At 46.3% G+C, this 14,932-nt stretch overlaps 1 long non-coding RNA gene across 1 annotated transcript; it reads right to left on the bottom strand.

Annotated features, from left to right (window-relative positions):
• Positions 1–205: 205 nt before the first annotated feature.
• LOC141100413 (uncharacterized) lies at positions 206–14,716 on the bottom strand. The gene is made up of 3 exons (XR_012234692.1): positions 14,629–14,716; positions 13,085–13,142; positions 206–257 (listed from the first exon to the last, which is right to left on the bottom strand). It is a non-coding gene; the product is annotated as an uncharacterized lncRNA (long non-coding RNA).
• Positions 14,717–14,932: the final 216 nt, after the last annotated feature.

The following is a 14,932-nucleotide window of genomic DNA, read 5'->3' as shown; positions in this document are numbered from 1 at the left end:
TAAGCCCCCATATTGTCTTTTTACAAGAAACCCATTGGCTATGCAGGGGTCACCCATAGCTCCGTAATAGATATTATGTGGAGTGTTTGGAGGCTTCCTTTACACAAAAATATAGTGGTGTGGCCATTTTGTTTCATAAGGATCTCAATTTTTCTATACAGGATGTGGTGAGGGTCCAGGCAGGGCGATATATATTAGTCAGAGCTTTACCTTGTTAAACAGGCTTGACTTGGTTGATGCCTGGAGATGCTGCCACCCTATGGAAAGAGAATATACCTTATATTCTAGGATACATGATGTTCACACTCGAATTGATTATTGGCTATCTTCTGCCTCTCTTCTTTCCCTTCTAAAAACAGTTGACATTCTCACTTCAATTATCTCAGACCACTCCCCAGTCTTTCTTACTCTGGAACTCACCACTAATAGATCTGTGTCTTTGCGCTGGTGCTTCCCCTCTTATTATCTCTATACTTCAGATGATTTCAAGCGCTATATGACGGGCTGGTGGGAGACTTTCGTGGAGGACAACTTGGAACACTTGGACGATATCTATCTATTTTGGGCCAATGTTAAAACAGTACTTAGGGGACATGTTATCTCTTATGTGTCCCAGAAAAAAAGGAAGTAGTTGTCCTTCTTGCGGCCTCACCTAGACCAGCTCACTCAGTCGTATACAGACTTTAAATGACATAATATTCCCTCCTCCAGAGAGGATTACCTGATAGCTAAACAAAATTTAAATACCCTATTACATGAGCAGGCACACAACCAATTAGCTCATCAACGTAACCGTTATTTTGCTTGCAGTAACAAACCAGGCCGTCTCCTGGCATCTTTATCGAAGCCATTCAAAGCGGCTACTAGGGTTCCTAATATTGCCTTACCCGATGGCTCTATCACTCGTGACCCAACCCAAATTTGTGGGGTTTTTAGAGACTTTTATGCAGATCTTTATGGCCCATCTCTGGACTCTCAGGAGGATGGATATGCATTCCTACGCAAGGCTTGTCCACCAAGGCTTACTGACTCTCAGCGGAAGATCCTAAACCAACCAATTTCTTCTGAGGAGGTAAGATCAGTCATTAAATCTTCAAAACTGCATAAAGCCCCTGGCCCGGATGGGTTCTCGGTAGAGTTTTATAAACTGTTACAACCCTTAATTACTCCACACTTCACCTCTCTTTTTTGTTATAGTTGAAAAAATGCCATCTAATGTTAATAATATTGCATAAATATTCTTCTGTTATGTTATTGGACATTATATGTATACTTTGTATTGCAGTCAATGAAGACAGTTTAAAAAAAAACTTTGTGGGAAGTTTGGGGGAATTACCTTTTCTGTTCCCCATGACTGAGGCCCAGTGCACTAGGTCGATAACGGAATGGGTGGGAGAGTCTGGTGCTGAAGAACATGACCGGCCGCACAGAGCCTTGAGATCAGCCCCATTCAACACCTTTGGGATGATCTAGAATGGAGATTGCGAGTGAGATCATCTTGTCATAAAATTAGTGTCTGACCTTACAAATGCTTTTTTTGATAAATGAACTAACATTCCCAAAGACACCTCCAAAATCTTGTAGATAGTCTTCCCAGAAGAGTGGAAGCTCTGCAAAGTGGGTGCTGACTCTATATTTATGCCTATGGATGTATGCTATGTCATTAAAGCTCCTGTAGGTGTAATGTGTAGGTGTTTAAATACATTTGTCCATTTGGTGTGTATTTTATTGCATGTTTCTATTGCTCTTGCCCACTACTACAAAGGCTATTCCTAGAGCAGGCTGTAGACTTGAGATGCTGGTTAGACAGACGAAAAAGGGGGCACTGCAGGAGTTAGGAGGAGTTAGAGAAGTGAAAAGTGAAGGTCAAATTCAGGTGCGGTGAGTTGCAATTTGCAGCATGAGCCAATCGTTTGAGGTACTGGGAGGCCAAATAGAGTTCCCTGATGGATATTCCTGCAACATCTAAAGCCTAGGGCCCTGACCAAGGAGCTGCCTGATTTTTTGACATCTTGAGGACAGTGGACGAAGAATTATGTGGCCGGCAGGAGGCTGGTCCCGGTGCACTGCCAGAGAGGACAGCGAATCCCTGGACTACCCTCAGCGTCCTTGGGGGTAGTCCAGGAAAAACAGGTGGCAAGGCAGAAGAGGAGTTATACTAAGGAGTAAGAAAATGTGAATTGCTGTGCCCTATCCCACATGTAACCACCTGATGAACTTGGACTGATAGTAAACGTTTGCCTGTTGTAAAGAACTTAGTGTCCCCTAAATTGTGAGTGGCAGCTCCTGAGGACTGAAGCCTGGAGGCCTGCAGCCTACAAGTAAGTGTGATCCACCCCGCACCCTACAGCACACTGGGACTGGACACCGTTTGTCTGTAAGGTGCCAGAGCGAAACTGGACAGCAACTCTGTCATGTAAAGTGCCAGAGCGAAACTGGACAGCAACTCTGTCATGTAAAGTTCCAGAGCGAAACTGGACAGCAACTCTGTCATGTAAAGTGCCAGAGCGAAACTGGACAGCAACTCAGTCATGTAAAGTGCCAGAGGGAAACTGGACAGCAACTCAGTCATGTAAAGTGCCAGAGGGAAACTGGACAGCAACTCTGTCATGTAAAGTGCCAGAGCAAAACTGGACAGCAACTCAGTCATGTAAAGTGCCAGAGGGAAACTGGACAGCAACTCTGTCATGTAAAGTGCCAGAGCGAAACTGGACAGCAACTCTATCATGTAAAGTGCCAGAGCGAAACTGGACAGCAACTCAGTCATGTAAAGTGCCAGTGGGAAACTGGACAGCAACTCAGTCATGTAAAGTGCCAGAGGGAAACTGGACAGCAACTCAGTCATGTAAAGTGCCAGAGCGAAACTGGACAGCAACTCAGTCATGTAAAGTGCCAGAGCGAAACTGGACAGCAACTCTGTCATGAATACAGGTTTGCAGCACTTTATAAGATCAAAGGAACTGTCACTGAAAATGTTCAAGAGCATGTGCCATACTAAAAGCCATTGCATGGTGGAAATTGATTAACTACGACCATCCTCCCTGATCACTAGTATCAGGAGAGGAGCCATGGCTCATGGCAGGTTGAATGAAGCGAAGTGACTCAATCTCAACTTCCAAAGAGAAGCAAGGAATGTCAAGAACTACTTCCTGTATATCCGATGCATGACCCTTGAAAAAGTCTACAAGAAGGACAGAACAAGGGAATTATTTGCTGTAGTGAAATAAGTAAATTATCCTTACTTAGCACACCAAAGGGCATGACTAAATGAAATTAGCGATCAGTATGACATCAAACAGAGATGGAAGGAATACACAGAGGAACTATATGCTAGCTCCAGAACTGACCATCATGAGGAGCACAGAGGCCAAGAGAAACCAAAACCAGACCTATTGGAAAGTGAAATGGATTGGGCACTGAAGCATCTGCCAAACATTAAAGCACCTGGCAATGATGGTATCCCAGCAGAGCTGCTCAAACCAGTCCCGAGAGCTGAACTGACAGCACTATACTAGAATTTTTGAAGGGCTTGCACATGGCCAAAGTACTGGAGAAGATCAGACTGTGCCAACTACAAAGCAACTGTTTGATCCTCTACGCTAACGAAGTGCTTCTGAAGATCAGCGCAAAAAGTGCCCATCAAGCCAAACTAACTTGTGGGAGGGGCTTCTGGAAGCATGGGGGGAAATTTCTCCAGAATACCTCAGCAAATTAACTGCTAGAATGCTAAAGGTCTGCAATGCTGGAATTGCTGCAAAGGGAGCATTCTTTGACGAACGCAAAGTTTGAAGGAGAAAATTATTATTTCAAATAAAAATCTTTTTTTGAACCTTGTCAATGTCTGGACGAGATTTTAAATTCTTTTGGCAACTTATTTGATTAATAAAAGTATGAGTTTTCATGGAAAACATAAAATTGTCTGGGTGACCCCAAACTTTTGAATGGTAGTGTACATATAACAATATGGCAATAAACACGTATATACAGCTTACACATAATGCACAGATACGTAAATACGACACATTCAAATATGGCAATTATGTATAAGTAAACAGTAGTGTCAACATTTAAAGGGCTAGACCCTTGACCCTCTTACACTTATATAAGGACATTATTATTATTTCTTCGTAGTCAGTTTGTCCACACCGGATCTGGTCCTGCACAAAATGTTTTTTTCCTTTATGATTTTTTATTCTGATTCTATCCATTCACTCATATGCAACTCTTGCCTACTCTGTAGGCCAGTTCTTGCCATTCCTCCCTGTTTTCCATGTCTTATTTGATATCCATTCCCATGTCATTTCTTGGTGTTATCACAGTTACATATACAGTGCATTGCGAAAGTATTAGGCCCCCTGGAACTTTTCATACTTCAAACATAAAGATAACAAATGTAAATTTTTGGTGAAGAATCAACAACAAGTGGGACACAAGTGTGAAGTTGAACGAAATTTATTGGTTATTTTAAATTTTTGTGGAAATACAAAAACTGAAAAGTGGGGCGTGCATTATCATTTGGCCCCTTTAACTTAATACTTTGTTGCACCACCTTTTGCTACGATTCCAGCTGCAAGTCCCTTGGGGTATGTCTCTATGGGTTTTGTACATCGAGAGACTGAAATTCTTGCCCATTCTTCCTTGGCAAACAGCTCGAGCTCAATGAGGTTTGATGGAGATCGTTTCTGAACAGCAGTTTTCAGCTCTTTCCACAGATTCTCGATTGGATTCAGGTCTGGACTTTGACTTGGCCATTCTAACACCTGGATACGTTTATTTGTGAACCATTCCATTGTAGATTTTGCTTTATGTTTGGTATCATTGTCTTGTTGGAATACAAATCTCCGTCCCAGTCTCCAACAGGTTTTCTTCAAGAATGGTCCTGTATTTGGCTCCATCCATCTTCCCATCAATTTTAACCATCGTCTCTGTCTCTGCTGAAGAAAAGCAGGCCGAAATCATGATGCTGCCACCACCATGTTTGACAGTGAGGATGGTGTGTTCAGGGTGATGAGCTGTGTTGCCTTTTCGCCAAACATATCATTTGGCATTGTTGCCAAAAAGTTCGATTTTGGTTTCATCTGACCAGAGCACCCTCTTCCACATGTTTGGTGTGTCTCCCAGGTGGCTTGTGTTATGCCGCGCTCACGAGGAGGCGGGGCTTCGGCCCCGACGTCACTCCCTCCGGTACGGCGGTCCCTCAGGGGTCCCCGTCGGGTGCGCACGCGCAACTCTCGTCCCCGGGTCTCCTCCTCCATGCCACGTTTGCGCTTGCGCGCTCCTGTCAGTGCTGTATAGGGCTCGGTCCTCTCTATGGTATTGGAGGACCTGACCCGGAACCACTAGTGGTCATGTGCTTTCTGGCTAGGTCCTGACCCGGAACCAGTAGTAGTCATGTGCTATATCAGACGACCTCCCCCTAGAGGAGGTGCCTGATTATTGTTGTGCTTCCTGGCTGGGTCAGCTGTGTCCCAGCCTGGCTGTGCGCTGTTCTCAGGTCCTCTGCTCTGTCTGCTATTCTGTGGTGCTCCTAGCACTTGCTCTGAACCCTTGTTGCTTCATGCTCAGTTGTGCCTCCTGGCACATCCTCTCGTATCCTGTCCCTTGTTTCTTGCTCCGCCGTGCCTCCTGGCATTCACTCTATTCCTGTGTTCTGTTACTTGCTACACGCCTTATGTGCCCACGTGTACCCGTCTAGCACTACCCTGTACTCAGCGCACTCCCGTGTACTCTCCTGTGTTCCCTAGTATCCTGCACCCTCCAGTCACACAGTCTCGTATCTCCTGTGAGCCGGCCGCCTGGTGCCGGCAGTCGTGGTATCGTATCCCCTGGGGCTTGCTCCTGACACTCCCTGTATAGGGGGTGGTCCTCACTAGGCTAGCTCGCCCTGGGAGGGTTGGTGCCGCGACCCAGAGGGTCCACTCCAGGAGTCGCTAACACTCTAACACTCTAACAGTATAATCAGGCCATGGACCCCGCTGGTACTGCGGCTTCCGTCCAAAAGGAGCTGACGTTCCTCCGGGAAAACCAGATTAGGGTTATGGCATTTCTCAAGTCCATGGAGTCCGGTTTATCTGCCTCTCAGTCCTCTGAGCCTGGGAATGCTGCCCAGTTGGCTAGTCTCCAGCAGGAACTTGCGCAGCAACGCGACTCCCAGGCTCAGATTCTCAACTATATAGCGTCGGTAGATAATCGGCTCCTTTCCATACAATCTGCCCAGGCCATGCTTCCACACTCGCTTCCGCGCCTATACAAGCCACCCCGGTATAGTGGTGACCCTGTGTTGTGTCGTGGATTCTTGAACCAGTGTCGTTTGCATTTTGAGTTTTTGCCGCAGCATTACCCCACCGATCGTGCTAAAATAGCATTTATTATTTCTCACTTAGAGGGTAAGGCGCTTGCGTGGGTGAATCCCCTTTGGGAGCGTGATGACCCGCTCGTCGCTCAGCTTTCCATCTTTTTGGACACTTTCCGTAAGGTGTTCGACGAGCCGGGTTGCCTTGCTTCCACCACCGAGTCCCTCTTTAATCTTCGTCAAGGTTCTCTATCGGTTGGACAATACACGATATGTTTTCGCACTTTGTCCTCTGAGCTAGGTTGGAATAATGATGCCCCCGTAGGGGCCTTTTGGCGTGGTCTGTCCGGTCGGATCAAAGACGAACTGGCGGGCCGAGATACCCCTACCAATTTGGAGGATCTTATCTCTCTCGCGACACGCATTGATTTGCGCTTTCAGGAGCGCACCCGCGAGTCAGCCAGAGAGAGAGGGTCCTCTCGCCTCTCTTCGTCCACTCGCAGTTTTTCTCATCCGTTACCCGAGTTATCTGCAGCAGATCCGGTACCTGAGCCTATGCAGGTGGATCGCCTCCAGATAGCTCAACGGCGTCGTGTGAAAAGGCAGGCACAAGGGCTCTGTTTCTATTGTGGGGATGCCTCCCACTTTCTACGCTCATGTCCCAAGAGACTGGGGAAGTCTCTCCGCCTGGGACTGTTAAGTGAGGTCTCCCCAAGTGTATGTGATTCCTCTCTACCCCTGACCGTGCCTGTCTCCCTGAATTTTGGTTTCGAGACTTTTACTGTGAAAGCTATTGTGGACTCTGGCGCAGTGGGTAACTTTATTAGTCTCGAGGCAGTTAAGAAGTTTCGCATCCCTGTCAGATCCTTGGAGTCTCCTAGGTCAGTAGTTCCGGTCGACGATAAGCCCTTGCAGGACACCGTTAACCAGGTCACTGAGGAAGTTGAGTTGCAGATTGGCACATGTCATCGGGAGCTGATCTCCTTCTACGTATTGCCGACTTCGCCTCATACCCTTCTTCTTGGCCTTCCTTGGTTACGTATTCATGGGCCGACCCTGGACTGGCAATCTGGTGATATACTCCGTTGGGGACCGTCCTGTCAAAAGAGTTGCCTGCTGTTCATTCATCCGAAGAACCCTGCTTGCTCGTCTTCGACGGTTATAGGTCCGCCGTCCACCATCCCGCCTGTGACTTGTGACATTGTCGAGAAGGAGGCTGAGAGTCAGTCTCCACATCCGTCAAGCATCCCGTCTGTGACTTGTGACATTGTCGAGAAGGAGGCTGAGAGTCAGTCTCCACATCCGTCAAGCATCCCATCTGTGACTTGTGACATTGTCGAGAAGGAGGCTGAGAGTCAGTCTCCACATCCTTCAAGCAACCGGTCTGTGACTTGTGACATTATCAACAGGGGTGCTGAGAGTCAGTCTCCACCTCCGTCAAGTGACTGTCCCAAGGTAATTACCGTGGCTTCCGTCAAGTTGACGCCCCAGCGTCCAGGGGAGACCTTTGTGTCTAAAGGTAACCGTAAAGGTGTGTTATCCTGGGGACATTCTTCTCCGGCTGCCGGTCATGTTGGTGCCAAGAGGACACTCTCCCGTTTATCCCACAATTACTGATGGCCGTCTATTGCTCAGGACGTCAAAGACTTCGTGGCTGCTTTCCCCTACTGTGTGCCAAGAAGAGACTTCCCAAGCAACCATCCTCCGACAGCTCGCCTCCTAAGGATGAATTGACTTCCAATGACTGCACCACCACTTCGGCCTCCAAGCATGTCTGTGTGCCTCTGCCGGTTCGACCTGTCTCGGGGATACCTGCCTCTGACTCTCTGTCCGTGGAGTTCTCCAGGGTATGGCAGGAGACCGAATTTTCTCGTATTGAGACTCTGGATCTCATTGGTCCTCATGCAGTTAGGAAGTGTCTGGATCCCGCTCCTAGTGTCAAGGTGCTATTTTCCAGTTCTAGAGAGAGGGGGCTTAAAGGAGGGGGTACTGTTATGCCGCGCTCACCAGGAGGCGGGGCTTCGGCCCCGACGTCACTCCCTCCGGTACGGCGGTCCCTCAGGGGTCCCCGTCGGGTGCGCACGCGCAACTCTCGTCCCCGGGTCTCCTTCTCCATGCCACATTTGCGCTTGCGCGCTCCTGTCAGTGCTGTATAGGGCTCGGTCCTCTCTATGGTATTGGAGGACCTGACCCAGAACCACTAGTGGTCATGTGCTTTCTGGCTAGGTCCTGACCCGGAACCAGTAGTAGTCATGTGCTATATCAGACGACCTCCCCCTAGAGGAGGTGCCTGATTATTGTTGTACTTCCTGGCTGGGTCAGCTGTGTCCCAGCCTGGCTGTGCGCTGTTCTCAGGTCCTCTGCTCTGTCTGCTATTCTGTGGTGCTCCTAGCACTTGCTCTGAACCCTTGTTGCTTCATGCTCAGTTGTGCCTCCTGGCACATCCTCTCGTATCCTGTCCCTTGTTTCTTGCTCCGCCGTGCCTCCTGGCATTCACTCTATTCCTGTGTTCTGTTACTTGCTACACGCCTTATGTGCCCACGTGTACCCGTCTAGCACTACCCTGTACTCAGCGCACTCCCGTGTACTCTCCTGTGTTCCCTAGTATCCTGCACCCTCCAGTCACACAGTCTCGTATCTCCTGTGAGCCGGCCGCCTGGTGCCAGCAGTCGTGGTATCGTATCCCCTGGGGCTTGCTCCTGACACTCCCTGTATAGGGGGTGGTCCTCACTAGGCTAGCTCGCCCTGGGAGGGTTGGTGCCGCGACCCAGAGGGTCCACTCCAGGAGTCGCTAACACTCTAACACTCTAACAGCTTGTTGCAAACTTTAAACACTTTTTATCGATATCTTTGAGAAATGGCTTTCTTCTTGCCACTCTTCCTTAAAGGCCAGATTTGTGCAGTGTACGACTGATTGTTGTCCTATGGACAGACTGTCCCACCTCAGGTGTAGATCTCTGCAGTTCATCCAGAGTGATCATGGGCCTCTTGGCTGCATCTCTGATCAGTCTTGTCCTTGTTTGAGATGAAAGTTTAGAGGGGACGGCTGGTTCTTGGTAGATTTGCAGTGGTATGATACTCTTTCCATTTCATTATATGATCACTTGCACAGTGCTCCATAGGACGTTTAAAGTTTTGGAAATCATTTTGTATCCAAATCCGGCTTTAAACTTCTCCACAACAGTATCACAGACCTGCCTGTTGTTTTCCTTGGTCATTGTGATGCTCTCTGTGCTTCAAACAGAACCCTGAGACTATCACAGAGCAGGTGCATTTATACGGAGACTTTATAACACACAGGTGGATTATATTTATCATCATTAGTCATTTAGGACAACATTGGATGATTCAGAGATCCACAATGAACTTCTGGCGTGAGTTTGCTGCACTGAAAGTAAAGGGGACGAATAATATTGCACGCCCCACTTTTCAGTTTTTGAATTTCCACAAAAATTTAAAATAACCAATAAATTTCGTTTCACTTCACAATTGTGTCCCACTTTTTGTTGATTCTTCACCAAAAATTTACATTTGGTTTCTTTATGATTGAAGCATGATATGTAGGAAAAGGTTGAAAAGTTCCAGGGGGCCGAATACTTTCGCAAGGCACTGTAATTACATAGTTACTATACAGTTGTGTAAAAGTATTTGCCTCTTCCTGATTTCCTAATCTTTTGCATGTTTGTCACACTTAAGTGTTTCAGATCACCAAATAAATTTAAATATTATACAAAGAAAACACAAGTGTGAGGGACGAGGGAGAATCCATTTTGGATTATAGGTTCAGCACATCTCCGTCTACTCCAGGAATGTGCCTCCTCTCTTGGCATGAATTCTCCAAGGCCATACTAAGCAATGCAATGCTCTTCTTTAATTAAAAATCCAGGAATAAGCTCTTTGAAACTCGGTCCCCACCAATCAGCACCAGGGTGTGAACTCTCCTGCAGCTACAGCTAGCTGGCTCCCTTTGTCTCACATAGCACATGGACACCTCATGGCACTATAGATCACAGCAAGGCTCTGAGGTATTGAATCTGGAAAATGACCTATAATAACAGAATGCAATATCTCTGAGACTAGCCAAACACATAATCCAAATTGGCATTCCTTCCCCCATACAATTGTGCCTGGCAGCCACCTGTAGCACTCTGTGTTATTGAGTTATAAAGCATAGCTTCCCGGAATTACATACGGTAGGCATATTTAGTCTCTATGCGCAGATGAAATCCAGCGGAACCCAGTGGCGGTGGCGCCGACCCATTCAGAGCTTCGGGTGGAAAGTTATGGGCCATGATTCTGGACAGAAAATCATATTCTCAGACATGACAGGAGGGAGGCAGCCCAGCCCAGGGGTGGCAGCAGAGTGTGGGAGGGAACAGCCTAGGAGATATAAGGCAGACCCTCATTTTGGACTGAGTTTTTCTACTGGCAGAAGGATATGTTAGCTGCTGCAGCCAGTAAAACCACCAAACTAAGATTTGGACCTGTGATCCATCAGCGCCTCCCTGTGGTCACATTCTACATAACACGGTAATTGCAACCTATCTATACCCTACCCTTGTACTACACTCTTGACTGCATACTTGTATATTGTTCTGTAAATATATGCCTGTATATTTCTAGTGCGCCTTTTCGGCAATTAAATATAAAATTAATCTTGAGCTGCTCTTCTATCTCAATTCACGAATCCTCACGTCCGCACGCTTGGTTGGTTATATTATACACTACTACCCGGGTTGGCTTCTGACCTGATATAAGCCTGTTGTCAGACGGGGCTTATTTTGAACGAAGAACTGGTGGCAGAACTCTGGCAGTGACAGCGGGGAGGTTTATATATATGTCCCCAGCCTGCACTGATGATATATATCCTCCCTCACTGGGAGAGCCTCAATGACTCGTACCTATAAGGGAAGCCTTTCCAGCAACTATTTGCTCTCGGTGCAGTTCCCTGACTGACTTGGGGCAAGTGGTGGCGCCAGAGAGCCGACCCCTGTTAGGTCCTTCTCTCCCCTTCCCCGAGGTGAGCGAAGTCCACAATCCCTTCCCCTGTGCGATCTTTCACAACAAGCAAACACAAAATACAGTTTTTAAATTAAGTTCTTTATCCTTAATAGAAAAATAAATCATAGACAAGGCATCTGAACAAGCAGACAGCTCCCACATAGCTCCAGAGAAAGCACGAACGTTATTAAGAGACCTGTTGTGAAAGCTAACAGCTGGTGATTTATAACTGCTTCTCTTCAGAAGGTGGGAGGGAAGTTAGCAGCTTACTTCTGCATATAAATCAATCGGACGCCATGTTGTGTTTGGAGAGCCCCTGATGTGCCTAAACAGTTGAAACCCCCCCACAAGTTATGCCATTTTGGAAACTAGACCACCCAAGGAACTTAGCTAGATGTGTGGTGAGCACTTTTAACCCCCAAGTGCTTCACAGAAGTTTAAAACGCAGAGCCGTGAAAATAAAAAAACATTTTTTTCCCACAAAAAGGGTAACAGGAGAAATTGGACTCCAAAAGTTGTTGTCCAATTTGTCCTGAGTACGCTGGTACCCCATATGTGGGCGAAAACTACTGTTTGGGCACATGTCGGGGCTCGGAAGGGAAGTAGTGATGTTCTGGAATGCAGACTTTGATGAAATGGTCTGCGGGCTTCATGTTGTGTTTGCAGAGCCCCTGATGTGCCTAAACAGTAGACACCTCCCACAAGTGACATCAGTTTGGAAACTAGACCCCCCTAGGAACTTATCTAGATGTGTGGTGAGCACTTTGAACCCCTAAGTGTTTCACTAAAGTTTATAATGTAGAGCCATGAAAATAAAAAAATCATTTTTTTCCACAAAAATGATCTTTTAGTCACCAATTTTTTATTTTCACAAACTTAACAGGAGAAATTGGACCCCAAAAGTTGTTTTCCAATTCAATTTGTCCTGAGTATGCTGGAAACTATATGTGGGGGAAACCACTGTTTCGGCGCATGACAGAGCTCGGAAGGGAAGGAGCTTGGTTTTGGAATGCAGACTTTGATGGAATGGTCTGCGGGTGTCATGTTGCATTTGCAGAGCCCCTAATATGCCTAAACAGTGGAAACCCCCAATTCTAATTCCAACCCTAACCCCAACATACCTCTAACCCTAATCTCAACCCTAACCATAACCCTACCCACAAACCAAACACCAGCACATCCCTAATCCTAATCCCAACCATAACCCTAATCACAACCCTAACCCCAACACACCCCTAACCCTAATCCCAACCCTAACCCTAGCCCAAACTCTAACCCTAATTTTAGCCTCAGTCCTAACTCAAGCTTTAGCTCCAACCCTAACCCTAACTTTAGCCTAACCTTAGCCCTAACTTTAGCCTAACCCTAACCATAACTTTAGCCTAACCCCAAATTTAGCCTAACAATAACCTTATCTTTAGCCTAACAATAACCCTAACTTTAGCCTAACAGTAACCCTAACCTTAACAGTAAAACTAACCTTAATTATCAGCAACCCTAACTTTAGCCCAACAGTAACCCTAACAGTAACCCTAAGCCTAACAGTAACCATAACTTTAGCCTAACCCTAACCCTAACAGTAACCCTAACTATAGCACTAACCCTAACTATAGCACTAACCCTAACCATAGCATTAAGCCTAACCCTAGCAATAGCACTAACCCTAACCCTAACTATAGCACTATCCCTAACCCAAAATTTCAAGTAGTCTTAATCTTAAACCAGAAAACTTTCGTAAACTACTTGACGAATTAGGCCATAAAAGTTTGATATTGTCGCAATTGTACTCACTTATTATACTCATTTGATGAATCACTTTGCCAGGTCAGTTTTAGTGCAGGATGATCACCTTAAAAAAAACAAAGAAAAAAACAAAAAACAATTTTGTGATTTTTTTCCCCACTATTTCACACTGTTTGGAATTCTTTCCCTATTTACCAGTACATTATATGGTAAAATGATTAGTGTCATTCAAAACTAGGATTCATTCTTCATCAAAATCAAGCCCTTCTATGGCCATGTCGGCAAAAAAATAAAAAGCTATAAAGAAAGAAGAGGAGGAAAAAAAATCAAAGACCTTAAATGAAAAATCAAGCAAACATGAGCCTCCAGTTTTCTGTGGTATTATTTTTGCTGAAGGTGAGGTCAGTGCTGTCATAATCTTATCATGTGCCTTCAAATCACCATTCTCATAAGTGTTAAACTGTATACATCCTTATCTACAGTATGTGTCTCATTGTGCAAGATGCAGAGCTGTCCCTTGAGTAATATACGTGGGTGTGGGCATATAATCTAATGTGTGGTAAAGTATTGCATCATTTTAGGTTGAATTACAACATTGCTCAGGCGGGAAACAAGAAATAGAAAAATGTCACCAAAGTTCGTAAAGTGTACACATAATGCATAAAGTAGATATTATGTGCTGAAGGCTATGGTGGTACATAGCGTACCCCACTTACCTCCCAACTTGTAACCATAGGCTAGAGGGACATATACTGCGACATGCATAGCAACAATTTTTAATCTATGCTCAGCTACTTGCCCAACCTCGTCCAGTCTATATGTGCCCACAAAGAAATATTGCTCGTATTGAAGACCATTAGTGTTCCTACACAGTATGATACTCCTTTCATGGCTCCCACACACACTATGATACCCACAGAGACCCCCAAACACTGAATGATGCCCTACAGTACAGTACGTTACCCAACAGAGTATTATGCTATCAAAGTAAGGCTAGTTTCACACTAGCGTTCCTGGGCGCAGCGCACGGTCGCCGCTAAACTCCGCCCACGGCCGCACCCACCCCCGGTCAGCTCCTCCTCTGATCGCATGCCCCTGCATGAGATCAGCGTACCCTATATTTAGCGTTGGGTAGGCTGGTCGTGCGCTGGCACACTTTTGCCGGCGCATCCGCCTTTTTGGCGCTGCGCCGACGTGCACCAAACGCACTGTGTTGCATTTTATCCTCACAGTTCCTTCCACATAGCATAAATTCCCCAGAATCTCCCGTCACACAGTATGACTTTCCCCACATTTCTTCAATACAATTTCCCCCAAGTGCACCACACACAGTATGTTGTCCTCCCAGTTCCCTCACACATAATGATGCTTCCCCGCCAACCAGTATGATGCCCCTCACTGTCCCCTCACCTAGTATGATGTCCTCCACAGTCCCCCTCACACAGTACGATGTCCTCACAGTTCCCTTACACATAACAATGACCCTCCACCACACACCATGATTCCCACAACAGTCCCCCCACACAGCACACAGTATGATGTCCCCCACAGTTCAGCCACCAGAGTCAACTTGATGTTGCCCACAGTCTCACCCCCTAAGCTCCTAGTATGAAGTCTCCTCCGTGGCTCCCAGACAGGCATCCCACTTGCCTGTGTGTTCTGTCATATCCTAGCTCCCTCCTGTTAAACAGGTCTCTCTCTCCCTGAGAGATTATGTAAACCAGGTGATCGGATATAACACGCAGATAGGCACGAGGCAGGAACAGTCAATTAACTATTTATTTCCCCTGATACGGCGGGAAAACATAGTAGTTATAGCAACAGTCAAACAATGTAAAACAGAGTAATCAAAATTGGATCATATGATTCAGAATGCATAATGAGTCCTAAAATTCA

Source organism: Dendrobates tinctorius, unplaced genomic scaffold, assembly GCF_039654945.1.
Source record: "Dendrobates tinctorius isolate UK_male_01 unplaced genomic scaffold, ASM3965494v1 ptg000104l, whole genome shotgun sequence".
Classification (NCBI taxonomy): Eukaryota; Metazoa; Chordata; class Amphibia; order Anura; family Dendrobatidae; genus Dendrobates; species Dendrobates tinctorius.
Note: the sequence above shows the minus strand (reverse complement) of the source record. Positions and strands in the feature narration are given on the sequence as shown.